This window comes from Sapajus apella, unplaced genomic scaffold, assembly GCF_009761245.1.
Source record: "Sapajus apella isolate SASKATOON/1434 unplaced genomic scaffold, GSC_monkey_1.0 scaffold18, whole genome shotgun sequence".
Classification (NCBI taxonomy): Eukaryota; Metazoa; Chordata; class Mammalia; order Primates; family Cebidae; genus Sapajus; species Sapajus apella.
In genome coordinates this window covers 15,576,141-15,594,989 of record NW_022436958.1, presented here as the reverse complement: position 1 = coordinate 15,594,989, position 18,849 = coordinate 15,576,141, and the positions used below count along the sequence as shown (strand labels likewise).

At 38.3% G+C, this 18,849-nt stretch overlaps 1 long non-coding RNA gene across 2 annotated transcripts in view; it reads left to right on the top strand.

Annotated features, from left to right (window-relative positions):
• The first annotated feature begins 5,744 nt into the window (after positions 1-5,744).
• LOC116557005 overlaps positions 5,745-18,849 on the top strand; it is a 46,696-nt gene continuing 33,591 nt past the window's right edge. For both annotated transcript variants that reach the window (XR_004271314.1, XR_004271313.1), the window contains exon 1: positions 5,745-9,808. This is a non-coding gene — a long non-coding RNA (uncharacterized LOC116557005). The remainder of the gene's footprint in view (positions 9,809-18,849) is intronic.

The window sequence follows — 18,849 nt, the reverse complement described above, 5'->3', positions numbered from 1 at the left end:
CCTCTGTGTTGTCAGTGTTTTTATTTTGGTTTATTCTCTAAATGTGCAGATTGGGTGTCGTAAAGGCTGGGATCCACATGGTAATTGAAAAGGTATGACAGCTGCATTGTACAAATTGCAAAAAAAGTGTCCTGATCTTCTCTAGGAAACTTTTCCAGCACTTGTTCAATTTATAGAGAGCTATCTAGCTTTTATTTCTGAATGTTAGAATTGGAAATGAGCCTGATAAATAATGATCAATTTGTATGGTTGATTTCTTTTAAAATCTGAGAAAAGTTCAGTCATTTAAAATGAATATTATTAAAGTGAACATTCATGAGCATAGTTGATAGTAAACAGAAGAAAAAAGGAAAAAATGCAGGGAGAAAGGAGTCAGCCCAGTCACATGCTGACTTGAATATTGTGTTCCTCCTCTCTGCTAGAATGTAAGCCCCAAGATGGCTATTATGTCTCTATGCTGCAGTGCCTGGTATGTAACAGGTGTTCAATTTATATGCGTTAACGGATGAATGAATGGACTACTAATGTTTTTGTTGTTTTTTTCTACCTCTTTTGTTCCCATAGGTAGGTTTTTTTGACCTATGTGATTGCAGCATATTGCCTGGTTTAATTTTTATTTAACACCTCAATTCTCATTTAATTCTACCTTACTTCAAAAGGGTTTCAAGGTGACTATATGTTTTTCTCATTCTTTTAGTAGAAATAGCACATATTTCCTTAAAAATGGCCTGAAAGCATCATGCAGTGGCAGATATTTACAAATTTTATGTATTTGAAATCTGTGGGGGTCTGCATCAGAGAATGTAACATACCAGAGTCGGTTGTCAGCATATGCAGACATTGAAATAGTAAATGATACAACATCCTTTTTGGAAAAACAACTGTTTCATCTTTTTTTTTTTTTTGAGATAGAGTATCACTCTAATCACCCTGGCTGGAGTGCAGTGGCACAATCTTGGCTCACTGCAACCTCCGCCTCCCAGATTCAAGCAATTCTCCTGCCTCAGCCTCCTGAGTAGCTGGGACTACAGCTGCACGCCGCCATTCCTGGCTAATTGGTTTTCGTATTTTAGTAGAGACGGGGTTGGCTGACACCTGTAATCCTAGTGCTTTGGGAGGCCAAGGCAGGTGGATTGCCTGAGCTCAGGGGTTTGAGATCTTATTCATCTTATATGCTTGTTCTTCCTTCATACCTGGAATATCCCCTTTTTACTAGTAAATAACTTTTGTCCCATGAAATTGATGAGATTTTCACATTAAAATAACCTCTGACAGTCCTTTTGAATGTGTTCATTATGATTAATTACCACCTTTATGGGATTCCATGAGTTGGGATGCCTAGGTGACCCATTCTCATCACTATATACTTTGAATTCTAGCAAATTATACCAAAATAGATGTTTACTTAAAAAATATTTTTGAAACAGTTCTAATATATTTAGATTTCCAAATTATATGCTATATTTCCTATATTATTACAAAGAACATTGTAATGGACATCTACTTAACTATTTTTTTCATATTTAAAATTACTTCTTTTGGTTATAATCTCAGAGGTGAAACTACTGTATTAAATGGTAGGATGAGATTTGAGAGTGCCTATTTCAAATTTTCATGAATATGTTAAACAACAAAACTTTCCAATTTAATAGAGGGATAAGCATATTATTATACTTTGCACTTATTTATTGAGACTTTTTCTTTGAAGTTTTAATTTCCTCTGAATTGTTCTTTCAGTTTATTATAATCTTGTTGTTCTTGTGAATAAATTAAATTCTCAAAATAGTAGATATAAGTACTATGTGCTAACCACTTTTGCCACTGGAGCTCCGTTTAGTGAATATATTATCTCTTGTTATATTTTTGCAAGTATGTGTGCAAAACACATCCTAGTATGCCCCTTATTTTTTTATAGTTATCTTTTTTCAGCAAATAAAGTGGTGTGTTTTTTGAGACAGAGTCTTACTCTATCACCCAGGCTGGAGTGCAGTGTTGTGATCTTGGCTCACTGCAGCCTCTGCCTCCTGGGTTCAAGTGATTCTCCTGCCTCAGCCTTCTTAGTGCATCACTATGTCTGGCTAATTTTTTTGTATTTTTGGTAGAGGTGGGGTTTTGCTATGTTGGCCAGGCTGGTCTTGAACTCCTGATCTCAAGTGATCTACTTGCCTCAGCCTCCCAAAATGCTGGGATTACAGGTGTGAGTCACTGCACCTGGCCTAAAGTGTTTGTTAATGTAAAAAATTACAGCCAGGCATGGTGACTCACACCTGTAATCCCAGCACTTTCAGAGGCTGAGGCAGGTGGATTGCTTGAGGTCACGAGTTTGAGCCCAGCCTGTCCAATATGGTGAAACCCCGTCTCTCCTAAAAGTACAAGTAATTATCTGGTTGTGGTGGGACACGCCCGTAATCCTAGTTACTCGAGAGGCTGAGGCATGAGAATCACTTGAACCTGGGAGGCAGAGGTTGCAGTGAGCCAAGATCACGCCACTGTACTCCAGCCTGGGTAACAGTGAGACTCTGTGTAAAAAAAAAAAAAAAAAAGAAAAGAAAAAAAAATAAGATATACATGACTTCTTTGAGTGAAAATCAGTAAAAAGATATAATAAGCCAAATTGTGATAATTGTCCATTGTCCCAACATTCTAAGAAAACCATTATCAACACTTTGGGACATAAAACAATGTTTCAGTTAGCAATGAATGACATACACAATGATGGTCCTGTATGATTGTAATGGAGCTTAAAAATTCCTATCACTTAGTGATGTTATAACTGTTGTAGCACAGTTCTGAAAATAAAGTATCACCTAAGTGTACGGTATGTATAAAGTCTACACTATGGTACAGTAATGTCCTAGGCCTTTACCTTCACTCATCACTGACTCACCCAGAGCAATTGCCAGTCCTGCAGCCTTCATTCACACTAGGTGCCTTATATGGGTGTACCATTTTTTAATCTTTTAGAGAAATTTTGTATAAATGTGTGGGGTACAAGTGCAATTTTGTTAACATCTGTAGATTGCATGGTGGTGAAATCAGAGATTTTAGTGTATCTATCCCACATAACATGTTGTACCAATGTTCAGTTATGTTTAGATACACAAATACATAACTATTGTATTAGAATTGCCTACAGTGTTCAGTACAGTAACTGGCTGTACAGGTTTGTAGCCTACGAACCATAGGCTGTACCATGTAGCTATACCATCTAGGTTAGCGTACATATACTCTGTGATCATACAATGATGAAATCACCTGCAACAATTTCTCAGAAAACAAACCCATCATTATCCAACAAGTGACTATACATTTCTTTGTTTTGATTATAGGGTTCTAAAAAGCTCTCTATTTTTCCATGATATACTGTAAACATCTTTTATGTATAAAATACTTTAATGGATATATTGTATTTGCTGTTGGGCATGACATAATTTATTTAACCAGCCTAATGTTGACATGCATTGTTGTTCCTTATTTCTTACTATTGCAGTAATTTTACTGGTTAACATTTCGATTTATTTTTCATAGAATGAATTCTCACAAGTCCAATCGCTGTGCCAATTTGGTATGGCCTTTTAAAAGGCTTTGGTGGCCTGTTGCCTAATTGTCTTCCCAAAAGATTCCTCACATCCTGGTCAATTCTTCAGTCATACACAGGGCCATCTCTACATTAAGAAACTTTATATTAAGATTTGTAATCCTGTTAACTGTCACAGGCCACCACCACTCTGGGCATCTTCAGGTCATGCTGCATGTTCACCAGTCCTTCCAGCCATGGGAAGTGCAAAGCTTCTCTCCACCCACAAGGTTTCTGAGATAGCCTTTAATCTATTGTGCAGAGTTTACTTCTTAACCCACTTATAATGTATTCAGCCTTTCCTAATCATTGACTCCTTTTGAGAAGGATAGAAGGGAAAAAACCTGTATGGTCTCCTAGCTGACCTTTTTTTAATGGGGAAGAATAATTAACAACTTTTATTATCTAACATAGATAGCCAATCTTCTGCTTCTGGAATACTCTCCCTCCAATTGTCCATCTACACTGCCAGTCCTAAATGCCAGTCCTGTGTTGGAAGTCCTGTGTTTATTCATTCAGAAAATTCACCCAGTATCCTTGCATTTATGTCCATCATATTAAAAACGGTTGTGTTATATGATAAAACATGTTACCATTAAATATTTTAACAGATTTTACTCATATGAGGAAATTATTAATGATTGTGACATGTTAAACAGCACCAAAAAATTACAGACTTTTACACCTACTATGATCTCAATTATTCAAGAACAAAAAACATAGAAAAAAGATAGGAAATTACCTTGGGAAGCTGAGGTGGGAAGATTGCTGGAGCCCGGGAGCTCAAGATCAGCCTGGGCAACATGGTGAAACCCTGTCTCTACAAAATACTTTTAAAAACTAGCCAGCCATGGTGGCATGTCCCTATAGTCCCAGCTACTCAGGAGGCTGAGGTGGGAGGATCACTCGAGTCCAGGAGTTCAAGGCTGCAGCTAGCTGTGATTGCACTACTGCACCCCAATGTAAGTGTCAGAGTGACTATGTCTAAAACAAGAAAGAGAAGAAAGAAAGAGAAAAGGAATGAAAAAGAAAGGAAAGGAAGGAAGATATTAGGAGTTGTAGGCGGTAACATTATGGTCAATATTTTTCTGATTCTTTGTGCTTTTGTATTACAAATATTCTATATTGAGCATATTATACCAATAATCAGAAAACATTGCTGAATCATCTTGTTTTTAAAGAATCATCTTAATGGGGATGGGAAGGAATACAAAAGTTGTAAATGAAATAAATGGGTTGCAGCTCTCAGTTTAGAGATCAAGATGATTGGCAAGTAGAATACTATGCAGCCATAAAAAGGAACAAAATCATACCCTTTGCAGCAACATGGATGCAGCTGGAGGTTGTTATCCTAAGCGAATTAACACAGAAACAGAAAACCAAATACCCTGCATGTTTTCACTTATAAGTTGGAGCTAAACATTTGGTACTCATGGATGTAAAGATGGCAATATTGGGGACTACTAGAGAGGCAAGGGAAAGGGGGCCAAAGGTTGAAAAACTATTGGGTACTATGCTCAGTACCTGGGTGATGGGATCAGTCACGCACCAGACCTCAGCATCATGCAATATATTCAGTGCATACATGTGATACATGCAGGTAACAACCTGCACATGTATCCCCTGAAGCTAAAATAAAAATTGAAATTAAAAGATGATTGGTAAAAATTCATGATGCAATGCCATTTGCAGCGTCCAGTGCAAGTTTGAATGATTTTGACAGAGTTTTTACCAATTATTGCAGATGTAAAGAGATTACCCCTTTAGCTTATGTCTTGATATGTGCTTTGCTTTAGATAGTTTGGTGGTTGCTTGGTTTGTGGGATGCGTTCTTTTTGGCTGTGTAGTAATGGCCTTTTTAAATGGTTTAACTGCTGTACTCAGAATACTCTTCAACTAACCTGATCTGGTATCTTAAAGGTTTAGTACTTAAATTGCTAATAAGATCTAACGTTGGGCGGGCACAGTGGCTCACGCCTGTAATCCCAGCACTTTGGGAGGCCGAGGTGGAGGGATCATAAGGTCAGGGGTTTGAGACCAGCCTGGCCAATATGGTGAAACCCCGTCTCTACTAAAAATACAGAAATTTAGCTGGGCGTGGTGGCTCATGCCTGTAATCTCAGCTACTCGGGAGGCTGAGGCAGGAGAATCACTTGAACCTTGCTATGTTGCCCAAGAAGGTCTCAAATTCTTGGACTCAAATGATCCTCCCACCTGGGCCTTCCAAAGTACTGAGATTACAGATGTGAGTCAGTGTACCTGGCCTGGAAATAACAGTTTTAAAGCCATCCTCTTAAAATGAAAGTTATTGTGGCAACTTTTTAAAGACAGGTTGAAAAGAGAGGAAACTTGAGATAACATCATGAATAGATAATTATGGTATCCCTAGTGAAAGAGAAAATGAACACCTGAAACAAGGCAAAGAAGCCAAAGACAAACTTGAAGCTAACCATATAAGTTATCCAAAATGGGACCTATTTAAGAGTCAAATAAGGCACTATTAATAATTACTCCAGCATATCAAAATACCATATTGTACCCCATAAATACAAGTTGTCAACTAAAAATATTTATTTTTAATTCATGAGAAAGAGAGATAAGAAGAAGAAAAACATTCCTCCAGGACAAATCTGGGCAGGAGAGGAGTTGCGGTAACTAGATATGAGGAGAAGGAGAGGAAGGAGACAGCAGTTGGAGCTTGCCGCCTGGAAGAATGCTGGCATGATACAAAAGAGAAAGAGACGGGATGGTGTGAAACATTTCACGTTGTTAATTATGAAGTATGTTTTGAATCAGCTCAATGTTACCTAGAAATGACACTCAGATACTGTGTTCAGACAGGGGACAATATGTGTTTTCAGTGATAGCAGTGGAGGCGAAGGGTTGTCAGCTTAAGGGGCAGTTGGTAATTCTGACATCATCAAACAAATTTAGTAGCAAAACTTGACCAGCATTTGTGAATAGTGAAGCTTTTTTTGCTGACCAACTGCTGATGTTTACATTGGGCAATTATAATAGGTAACTGAATGTCATTAATGACCTTTATATCCAAAATAACTCATGGATGAATGTAGTGAACATTAAGTATTACTAATAGAAAAAAAGGCAAGTCTTCATTAATGTACCAAATTGGCAGAATGATCATCAATATTTCTGCCTAGTCTTTGCCTCAGTTACACATCTTTGTTTTTTATTTTATGTTTTTAGAGACAAGGTCTCACTATGCTGCCCAGGCTGGACTTGAACTCCTCAGTACAAGCGATCCTCCTGCCTGAGCCTCCTGAAAAGCTGCGACTAGAGGCCTGCACCACCATGCCCTGCTCTAGTTACACAAATCTTAAAATGATGCTCTTATGTTAATTCAATCAAGAAAGTAAACTAAGTCTATGATCCAATCACATACCTGTGACTCAATTCATGTTGTTGTTTTTAATCCTGAAATGATACTGTAAAATAAGGGCATTGCCTTAAAGTTTTTATTTTTTACTCAGTTTTTACATTTGAGGTAAGAAGGCAAGTGGCAGGGAAGAATGATTAGCAATAAAGCTTTTTAAAAGTTCTTCAGAAACAGAAGGCAATTGGTTGAGTCAAACTGACCGATAGTGACTATTCCCAGGAATTTCCTAATTCTTCCTCCTTTGAAAGGAATTTTAACTGCCTTATGCCATGTAAAGAATGCTGCTATTTTCAGTTTATTTCAAAGATAGCCTACAGATAAGAATCAAACTGGAGAACTTAAAGATGTTGTAACTTTACATGGTCTTTTCTTAGAAAGCTATGTAGGATACAGTGCCAAGAAAAATCATAAGCCTGATACCATGAAAAAGGCACCCTGTTAATATGCCCACAACATTATCAGCAAGCTACATAACATCCCTGGACCTTAGTTTCATTGTACTTTTAACTAAATATATATCAGAGCCCTTAACACAAGCCTGTTTCTAAAATACTGAACACTAGTTGTTATAACTAAGTATGTTCTAAACATCTGCTTTTTCTGTCTCATACCTTGATCTAGTCTGTTCCCTCCACCTAGAATGTCTTTTCCTTCCTTTTCCCACATAGCAATCTTTGACATATCCTTGAAGACCGAGATTTCCCATGACCCTGGGAGGTCTGGCCTGATACAGAAGACTGGTCAGCACATCTTTCTCTGTTGCCATAGTGTGGGATTTTTGTCTGTTTTCAGCAGATGGTTCCAGACTGCAAGCTTCTGGAGGGCAGTGACTCAATCCCATTCAGCTCCATATGCTCACTACCAGCATGGCACGCACTGGGGGTGTCCACGAATACGTAGAAGCTTTCAGGGTTTGGCCAATTTTAATTTTCCTTAGCATGTATTATTATAAAGTGATATAAGTATGATATGCCTGCATCTGTCTTATTACTACATCTATTTGTTAGTAAAAGGAGGTTACATGGTGCCTTAGTGGTTTCTTTGCACTTAAATATTTTTGAAATTACTTGGTTCTTGGCTGGGAACTGAATTCAGTATGTCTTGTTAAAGTATTTCTTATTTGTTGCCACCTCTACAATAGTGCCATAATTTCCAAATTGATATTACATGTGACATCTTTATTCTCACAATCCTGAGAGGTATGTAGAGCGAGAATTAAGTTCTACATTTAACAAAAGAGAAAACATACAGAGGTTGATAGGCTCTAGATTATGTAGCTAACTGGTAACAAACCAATCTTTATTAAAACTAATTTTAAAAATTCAACTGTTTTCAAGTTTGTCTTACTTAAATGATGAACATTGCATGTCTTTTTCTTGCATGTAGTTTATATTTAGGAGAAACAGTTTCCCTAGCAGTAGTTCTGAAACCAAGTAAAAGTCATTGGGTTATGAAGGTCTTCTATCTTCAACTAGTTGTCAACTTTAAACTCAACAGTTTAATAGTTAAATTTAAACTTTACATTTGTTTAATTTAGCAATGTTTCTTCACATTAATCAATTTTTAAAGTAGGAAAGTAATAAATGACAAAAAATGGAAGAACATTTATTAAAGATAGAAAAATAAAATGTTTAATGGTTTTGTACATATAAATGTCTTAATGTTTTGGCTTCATTTTAATAAAGCTTTTATTAAATAGTGTCTTTCAGAGAGAGTGGTAGCTGTTTTGCAAAGAAAATGTAAAATCTTTTTCCAAATTATAAAATTACTTGATTATTGTTATACTTGGTGAAAGCCAAATTAAAATTATTTATAGGTTAATGGGCTACTTTACTAATATTTGTCAGATGAGATCTTTAATAAAAGATGTGACATAAATTTATAGAACATTTTTCATGGTGAATATGACTCAAATTTTATTTTTAAATTGGAACAGAAAAATATAAGAAATATAAATAGATATAATGAATATAAATCAATTTCTTAATACTTTCTACTCTGACAATATCAAAATTACTTATTTATATGCTCTTTGAATCCTAGAAAAAAGGTAGTAGTTTAAGTATTTAGTAATGTACTAAAATTAAAATGACTTTAAAGAAGGATTCAGGTATTTCACGGTAAACTTCCTTTGATTTTAAGTTGCCAACTGATAGAATGCAAAAGTGATAACTTTCTGAATACTGTTGCTGTAAACAAGCATATATCCAGTTCCTGCTGTGTGAAAAGAAGCCAAATGTAATGATTGTGGTCTTATTCAATGACAAAGTGCTGATGATATTATTTCCATAGACAGTACAATTCTGCAGCTGGCTCTGTCAGTCTAGGAAGAGAGCTCACTAAATAAAGCCCATGAAGTAATTTGCAATTCAGGGGCAGCATTTTAAAGGAAATGAGCTGAAAGTCTGCTCATTAAAGTTAAAGGAAACCTGGTGCTTCTTTTTCTTTTCAATATATTTGTTTCTTCAAAGTATAGCTTGCATAGCCCTTATTGGGAATTCAGGAAAAGGTGACAGTGTTAAAAATTTTACTTTTTGGAAAAGTTCTTTGGAGGCAGATCTTTTGGAGATAGATCTTCCAGACACCTAAAAAAATTATTTAGGTGTCTGGGATTTAAACCTACGTTGCATGTTTCATTTGAGACATGTAAGAAATGTGTTTCAGAGGCATTTGTTAATTGTCTGTTTCCTCACAGTGTAAGGCTGTCAAGCATATAAATGCATGAGCCCCAGTGACTTGAAAGCAGAGTCAGAGTTGCTACCTGCCTTCTTGGCTCAATGGAAATGCAAGTGAACTGTACAGCATTCAATGGACCAATAACCGGGGCAAAATCAGTAAGTGCATGTCTAGTTTTCTAAGGACAATACTTTAGCTACAAATGATTCTTTTGATGCTGTATGTATCTCCTCAGCCCATCCCCCTTAAGGAGTCCAAAATTGTGTCCTTTGGTTTCCTATATATAATAGCAAAATTTTATTTGTAGCAAAATGAAAGTCAATAGACATTTGAGTAGCTACTCGGGCTTGGAAACCGCTAGAGGTCAGGGATGTAGAGAATGAAACCATGTATGTTGCCAGGTTGCTTTATCTGATGGGCAGATTGATGAACAATAGCTTATGTGGTGTTAGAAATATATCAAAGGTAAGTATTTCTGCTTCTAGTAATAAAATTTCTGACATACATACTTATGGAATAGCCTGAAGACCTATAAGAAATAAGTCAGTGCCAGGGTGACATTTTCTGACATGTCAGTAGCAAGCTTGGTTCTTTTGTTGGGGTAGGTTTGTTTTCTTTTTTGCTTCTTTGTACCTACTGTTCCTTTGCCTCTATATTGTGGGCATTCCTTATGACATGCCCCCACTTGTTGCTACCCCAAGTCACTCAGGGTTTTTCCAAACTTCTCTCTCTGTCCTTGATCTTTTGGTCTTTATTGAGAACCTAGTAACCTGCAGATTCATGCTGCCTATGTGATTGTTCAGATGACGTCTTAAAGGTAATGTGTATATCAGAAAGTGAATTCATCTTCCCTACCCCCCACTTCCTGCCTCCTTCTTTCCCATTTCCCAAATTTTGGTAGTAGTGATCTTGGTCCTGACAAGTAGCAACAGCCTTAAATAGAGTATCCACATATGAGTGAGATCGTGTGGTCGTCGTCTTTATGTGCCTGGCTTATTTCACTTAACATAGTGTCCTCCAGGCTCATCTATGTTGTCACAAATGACAGCATTACCTTCTTTTTTAAGGCGAAACAGTAGGGAATCCCATCTTGCACAGTGTCTCCTGAAACACCTAACTCAGCACACAGTGGGTGCTCCTCCTCCCTGCCTGCTTAAGGGTATTGCTGCACGTCAGTGAACTCCTCAGCTCTCCTGCATATTCCTTTCATCATCCCCAGCAGACAACCTTGCTTCATAATTTAAAAAATGATAAAGGCTATAAGGTGTGAACTCCTGGACTTCCCTACCATCTTATCTCCCTTTGCTCATTTTCTGGGAGTTTGTTCCCTCTAGTCACTGAGGCTGATTAAAGCCTCCTTCCATAACTAGACTCTTGGTTCCACTTCCTCTTGCATTGATTCCTTGTTTGCTTCCTTCCATAACGTTTTATGGAACAATTACTATATGCATGCCACTGTGCTGTTACTGGGAAAGTAGTCGTGATAATTAAGATGGTCTCCATTCTAATGAGGAGAGTCTTTTTTTATTGTTTTTTCAATCTTTCTCTCAAGTGGCTCCATATGATCTAACACATTTTAACTTTTCTCCTGTGTAAAAAAATAAAATTCTAAACTCTCTTATCTTTATACCTCCTTCTTGATACTACCTGATTACTTCCCTTCCCTTTTCAACCAAGCTCCTTGAGAAAACATTATATTTCTGAAACTTGAGTTCACACAAACTATTTTTAAAGAAACTTCCATGTCTTATAACCTATATAAAAACTAACTAAAAATGGAATATACACCTAACTGTAAAACTTGAAACTCTGAAAGTTCTTAATAACACAAAAAAAATCTTTATGACTTTGGGTTAGGCCAAGATTTGTTAGGTATATAACCAAAATTTGAGCCATAAAAGAAAAAAATCGATAAACTTCATAAAAATGAAGTATGGTAGTCTCCTCTTATCTGTAGTTCACTATCTGTGGTTTTGTTACCCTCAGTGAATACCTTGGTCCAAAATTACTACATACAATAAGATGTTTGAGATAGAGACCACATTCACATAACTTTTAGCAGCATATTATTATAATTGTTCTTATTTGTTATCAGTTATTAGTAATCTCTTATTATGCCTAATTTATTTATTTATTTATTTGTTTGTTTATTTATTTATTTATTTTTTGAGACGGAGTTTCACTCATGTTACCCAGGCTGGAGTGCAATAGCGCGATCTTGGCTCACCGCAACCTCCGCCTCCTGGGTTCAGGCAATTCTCCTGCCTCAGCCTCCTGAGTAGCTGGAATTACAGGCACGCACCACCATGCCCAGCTAATTTTTTGTATTTTTAATAGAAACGGGGTTTCACCATGTTGACCAGGATGGTCTCGATCTCTTGACCTCGTGATCCACCCGCCTCGGCCTCCCAAAGTGCTGGGATTACAGGCTTGAGCCACCGCGCCCGGCCCTTATGCCTAATTTATAAATTAAACTTGATCATAGGTATTATATATAGGGAAAAACATAGTGTGTAAGGTTCAGTACTATCCACCATCCAGGTATCCATCCACTGGGAGTCTTGGAATGTCTTCCTCCTGGATGAGGGAGAACTATTGTACTTCTGCTCTTTGAAAGATGTGGATAAGAAAATGAAAAGGTAAGCCACACATTGAAACAAATCATATCTGCAAATCACATATCTTATAAAGAACTTACATCCAAAAATCACAAGAAAATAAGCAACTCAATTAAAAAATAGGACCACGTGCTGTGGCTCACGCCTGTAATCCCAATACTTTGGGAGGCTGAGGTGGGCAGATTGCTTGACCTCAGGAGTTTGAGACCAGCCTGGGCAACATGGCAAAATCCTGTCTCTACAAAAAGTAGAAAAAATTAGCCAGGTGTGGTGGCATGCACCTGTCGTCCCAGCTACTCAGGACGATAAGGTAGGAGGACTGCTGGAGGAGGTAGAAGAGGTCGCAGTGATCCAAGATCGCACCATCACACTCTAACCTGGGTGACAGAGTGAGATCTGTCTCAAAAGAAAAAAAAAGGCAAAAGATCTGAACAGACATTTCAGCGAAGTAGATACACAGAAGACAAATAAACACATGAGAAGATGCTCAACAGCATTAGTTATTAAGGAAATAATAAGTAGCTTCTCAAAAAGTTCAACCTATGCCTATTATGTGACCCAGCCATTTCACGACTAGGTATTTTCCCAAGTGAAAAACAAAAGCCCATTCAAAGACTTGTACACAAATGTTCATAGAAGCTTTATTTATAATAGTTCACAAGTGAAAAAAACCCAAATGTCCCTTAGTGCATGCAAGTACAAACAAATTGTGTTATGTCCCACCATGGAATACCACTTCTCCATAAGAAGGAACAAACTATTGATATACAGCAAGGGGCATGGGTATCAGAATTATCATGCTGAAGGTAAGCCAAACAAAAAGGATTGTATACTGAATAATCCCATTTATAAGAAATTCTAGAAAATTCCAAGTAATCTATATTCACAGAAAGCAGAATAGTGGTTGCTTGGGAAAGGGGCATGAGGAAACATTCTGGAATAATAGAGATATTCATTATTTTTATCGTGATGATGGTTTCATGAGTGCTTACACATGTTAAAATTTACCACCAAATTGTATCTTTAAATATGTGCAATTTATTATATGTCAGTTATACTTCAATAAAGATTTTTTGTTTTTTAGAAGGCTACATAATGTTCAAGTCCATTAACATGACATTCTTATGAAGGCAAAACTGTGGAGACAGAAAACATATCAGTGGTTGCCAGGAGCCAGGGTTAACCACAAAATAGCATGGGAGACATTTTTGGGTTGATGACATTGTTTGACATTTTGATTATAGTGCTACCTGACTATACATGTTTGTCAAAATTCACAGAACTGTACATTAGAGGGTACATTTTACTACATATTAATTCTGTAATTTTGAAAATAGAAAAATTAATCAAATAATTCTATGAATACCAGAGTTGTATTTATTAAATTTCCACATCCTAGTACCTAGAGTAGTGCCCCCTTACCTGCAAAGGATATGTTTCAAGATCCCCAGTGGACCCCTGAAACCATGGATAGTGCTGAACCCATATATCTTATGTTTCGCCTATACATACATACCTATGATAAAATTTAATTTATAAATTAAGCACAGTAAGAAACTAATAATTTTAAAATAAAACAGTTATAACAATTTACTATGATAAAAGTTCTGTGAATGTGATGTCTCTCTCAATGTTTTATTGTATATAAAATTTTTGGACTTCGGTTGTCTGTAGGTCAGCAAAACCACAGATAAGGGAGGGCTATCTGTGTACATAAAGTCAAGTATATTTTTATTTATAAATCAGACTTATTACATTTAAAACCAAAATACAGTTATAAATTAAATTTTAAACATTATAAATTCAATACCATTCAAATTAGCAACATTTAATAAGATGGACAGTGTTATTTTGCAGGACATAAAACATTTGTGGGTATGGCTTCTTCCCCAGGACCACCTTCCTGGCCACCCCCAATACCTGGTGCCAAGGGTAACTCTCTCAAGGCCTCTGTCCTCTCCTGGATGGTCCTTCCCTTCTCCTGGATCCTCACTGCTGTCCCCACAAAGGTTCGCCCTCTGCTGTGTCTCAGTGGGATACATCCCTCTCCATTTTCTCCTCCACACAGGTCCCCTGTTAGGGGAAAGCCAGCTTTTGGTCCTAAAAACGGAAAAGAAAGGAAAAAGAGGAAGCACTATATAGGTCTGACCTCAGAATAGAAAGTCTGAAAAACAAATGGGGAAGGTTACACACTTGCTGACACCATCCTTTCTCTGATGTTAACAATGTCTGCATTTCTGTCACAGTACACGAGGACCCCTTCTATTACCTTAGCCTTGAAGGTGCCAGGCTTGAGAGGGCAGGGACAGGAAAAGTCCCACCCTGCCCAGCCTATGGTCCCCTTCTAGGCTCTGAACTCCTTGAAGACAGGTACAGTGTCATGAATCTTTGTATCCTCAGTGCCTTACAGTACCTGGCATGTGTCAGCTATAGTCAATGCATGAATAAATGAGTAAATGAATGCATCAGTCAAATTCATTCCATTGTGATAATTTGAAAACATATTCAATGATTAAATCGGTGCAATCAAATGCAAATTAATTGCTGCCTTAATTAATTTATCAGTAGGCGTGGCAGTGGCATCTGGTTCATATACCAATTCTCAGTAACAACCAATTGATGTTTGTCTTTTCTAGATGTTCTATTATCTAGAAGAGGCTCTGAGGACCGATCTTCACACGTGTTTCTGTCCAGGTTATCTTACTAAAATGCTCCAGAAGTTCACGTGTTTTAAAAATAAAACATATAGACTTGGTAATCTTGGGCAAGTTGGTAAATTTATCTGAGACTCAGTTTCTTCAGCAGTAAAATGGGGATACCAGTAGGAACAACTTCACAGAGTTGATGTGAAAGTTAAATGAGTCAGTGAATATAAAGTGCTTGGTGCGATGCATGGCACCAGGTGACAGTAAACGTTGACCACTCCTCCGTTTCTTCCCATTATCACTACCACCACCACCACAACAGCCTTTGTGATTTTTTATTTTCTATTTCTCACTAAGATGCCAGCATAGCCTTGCCTAGCTGGAGGAAGTATTCTGAACTCTGACCCATCTCTTCCTTCCTTAGGAAAATTCAAAGAATTCTGATATAATTTCACCTGTGATCTCCCTAGGTGACCACTGCTTTTTATTTAAATAGAATAAATTTGAGTGACTTACCACCTCCTGGGCACACAGAGAATTGTCCTTTAGAGAAAACAACAATAACAACCTTATTCTTAAGAGAAAAAATGGCACGAAATTGGAATGCAGTTTTGGTTATACAATTTCTACAAAATGTCTTCTTGAGTCTCTAGTCATCAAGGTGAAAAGTGGCTTTCCAAGAGAGGGTAGATGGTGTTGCTGTGAGGAGATAGTAATGACCTTGCTGTTGGGCTATCTCTGCAGGGGAGGTGGTGTAGGCTGGTGGGGATGGGTCAAGGGTTTCAGCTGGATTCAGTTTTCAGTCTTCTCTTGATCTTCTTGTATAATTTGGAACAAATTACTCTGCCACCTCTCTTAGCTTCTCTTTTCTGCTTCATAACAGCTACTTCATATGAGAATTAAATGAGGTCATACAAATGTGGGAAAAAGAAAATGCTCTTTAGAAAAACAATTTCAGGCCGGGCGCGGTGGCTCAAGCCTGTAATCCCAGCACTTTGGGAGGCCGAGGCAGGTGGATCACGAGGTCAAGAGATCGAGACCATCCTGGTCAACACGGTGAAACCCCGTCTCTACTAAAAATACAAAAAATCAGCTGGGCATGGTGGCGCATGCCTGTAATCCCAGCTACTCAGGAGGCTGAGGCAGGAGAATTGCCTGAACCCAGGAGGCGGAGGTTGCGGTGAGCCAAGATCGCGCCATTGCACTCCAGCCTGGGTAACAAGAGCGAAACTCCGTCCCCCCCCCAAAAAAAAAGAAAGAAAAACAGTTTCAGATGATTTCATGTTAAAGGGACTCAACCAAGGAAAATGTATTCTTCTGTTTTGGGGCCATCTACTTCTGGAAGGCAAAGCCCCAGCTCCATCTGGATCTTTTTTTTTTTTTTTTTTTTTTTGTGACTGTCTCACTCTGTCACCCAGGCTGGAGTGCAGTGGTAAACTCTTTCTCTATTGCAATTCCCCTGCCTTAATAAATTGGCTCTATCTGGAAAGCCAGCCAGACGAACCCACAGGGTGTTTACATTACTGTCTGTCTTCATGAAAGCAAAGGCTTTGATTTTTTCATAAGCCCCACCATGCAGCTGGCACTTGGCTTAGTGCCTGAACCCTCGTAGGCACTCAACAGACATTTGAATAAATGTGTCCTGAGCTGTGCTGTCCAATAGAAGTAAAAAGTGTTGTCATATATATAATTTTAAATTGTTTCGTAGTTACATTGAAATATGTAACAAGAAACAATAAAACTAATTTTAATAATACATTTTAATTACCCAGTATAGCAAGATATTATCATTGCAACATGTAACCAGTATAAAAGTTATTGGGATATTTTACATTTTTTTTTTTGTATTAGGTCTTCAAAATCCATCGTGTGTTTTACATTCAGAGCACATCTCAATTTGTATTAGGTGCCTTGCAAGTGCTCCGTAGCCTAAAGTAGCTAATGACTCTGTACTGTTCAGGGCAGGTCCGGAGCCTCCTAGTGTTCAGTATATGGTAGCTGATAGATAATAACACAATGCAAAGATTTAAAGGAAAAAAGTTTTATTCTGAGAGCTGCTGTACCCACTAGTTGACAGGGTGACGATGAGACTTCATTCACCTGTTAACATCTGGAACAGCAGAAAGAACTAAAGTGTCCGTGATGAATGAGTAAGGACATGACCAGGAGTGAGGTGAATATGCAAAAGCCCATGCCTCCCCGACCCCCAAAGAGACTGGGAGAGCAGAGGACGCCAAAAGAGCAACAGGCTTGTTAGACCACTAGGAAGACACAGCAGGTGGCAGGCCCTGCTGAGGAGTCTGCCAACAGAGCATCTCAAAATGCAAACCAGGCTGGGCGCAGTGGCTCATACTTATAATCCCAGCACTTTGGGAGGCCAAGGTGGAAGGATCATTTGAGCTCAGGAGTTCAAGACCAGCCTGGGCAACAAAATGAAAAACCTGGTTGCAACAAAATAAATTAAATATTAGCCAAGTATGGTAGTGTGTGTCTGTAGTCCCAGCTACTTGGGAGGCTGAGGTGGGGGGATTGCTTGAGCCTAGGAGGTCAAGGCTGTACTGAGCCAGGGTTGTGCCACTGCACTTCAGTCTGGCTGACACAGCAAGACCCAGACACCATCAGAGAGCTCACCAAAACACACCAAGGACTAAACTCTGACCTTTTTTCTCTTTTGTCTAAACCCCTATCTAAGGGATTAGAGGAGTCACACCATATGAACCATAAAATCTCAGAAGATGGATTTTATTTAACCCTGTGTAATGTGGATTGCTTTCCAAGTTGACTCTGGCATAACAGCACATGACAGATGAAGAGGGAAACCAAAATGTTTTACCCCAAAAATATGTTTCATCACTATATTTTGAAATAGCCCTGCAAAGCTGGTTTTGTTTTCTGTGTGTGTGTGAGGGAAATTTGCATCTGTAAAAACTTTAAGGCAATGCCCTTATCTTACAGTATCATTTCAGGATTAAAAACAACAACATGAATTGAGTCACAAGTATGTACTTAGATCATAGACTTAGTTTACTTTCTTGATTGAATTAACATAACAGCATCATTTTAAGATTTGTGTAACTAGAGCAGGGCATGGTGGTGCAGGCCTCTAGTCCCAGCTTTTCAGGAGGCTCAGGCAGGAGGATCGCTTGTACTGAGGAGTTCAAGTCCAGCCTGGGCAACATACCTAGGTCTTTCCTCTTCTAGGCTCTCCCAGTCCTGAAGAGCTTGAGAGTCTAGCACCTCCTAAAGGACTGAATAGGAAACATTTGCCATCTATGGTCTATAAGGCCTGCCACCTATAGACTACTGGAAACGGCTTGCTTCACTACATAATAAGAGCCTTGGATCCACAACCCCTTATCTTAACCCAGACACTCCTTTTTATTGATCTCAGGTTTTCAGATAATAACTTAACTCTTTCAGCCAATCAGAAAATCTTTGAAGCCACCTGTGATCTGTGAGTCCCCACCCTTCAAATTGTCCTGCCTTTGGGGACTCAACCAATGTGTACCTCACATGTATTGATTCATGCCTTATGCCTTCCTAAGATGTATAAAACCAAGCTGCAACCCAACCACCTTGGGCACATGTTCTCAGAACCTCCTGAGACAGTGCTATGGGCCATGGTCACTCATATTTGGCTCAAAATGAATCTCTTTAAATACTTTACAGACTTTGGCCGTTTTCACGGACAGTACCGTCCTGGGACTTGTCGTGTCAGGGTATGTGTCTTCGTCCGTTTTTGCTGATGTAACATTCTAACACAGACTGGGTAATTTACAAACAATAGAAATTTATTTCTTACAGTTCTGGAGGATAGAAGTCCAAGACCAAGGTGCTGGCAGGTTCAGTGTCTGGTGAGGACCTGGTTCCTTAAGCCCTTTTATGAGGGCCCTAATCCCATCCATGAGGGCTCTGCCCTTATGACTTGATTACTTC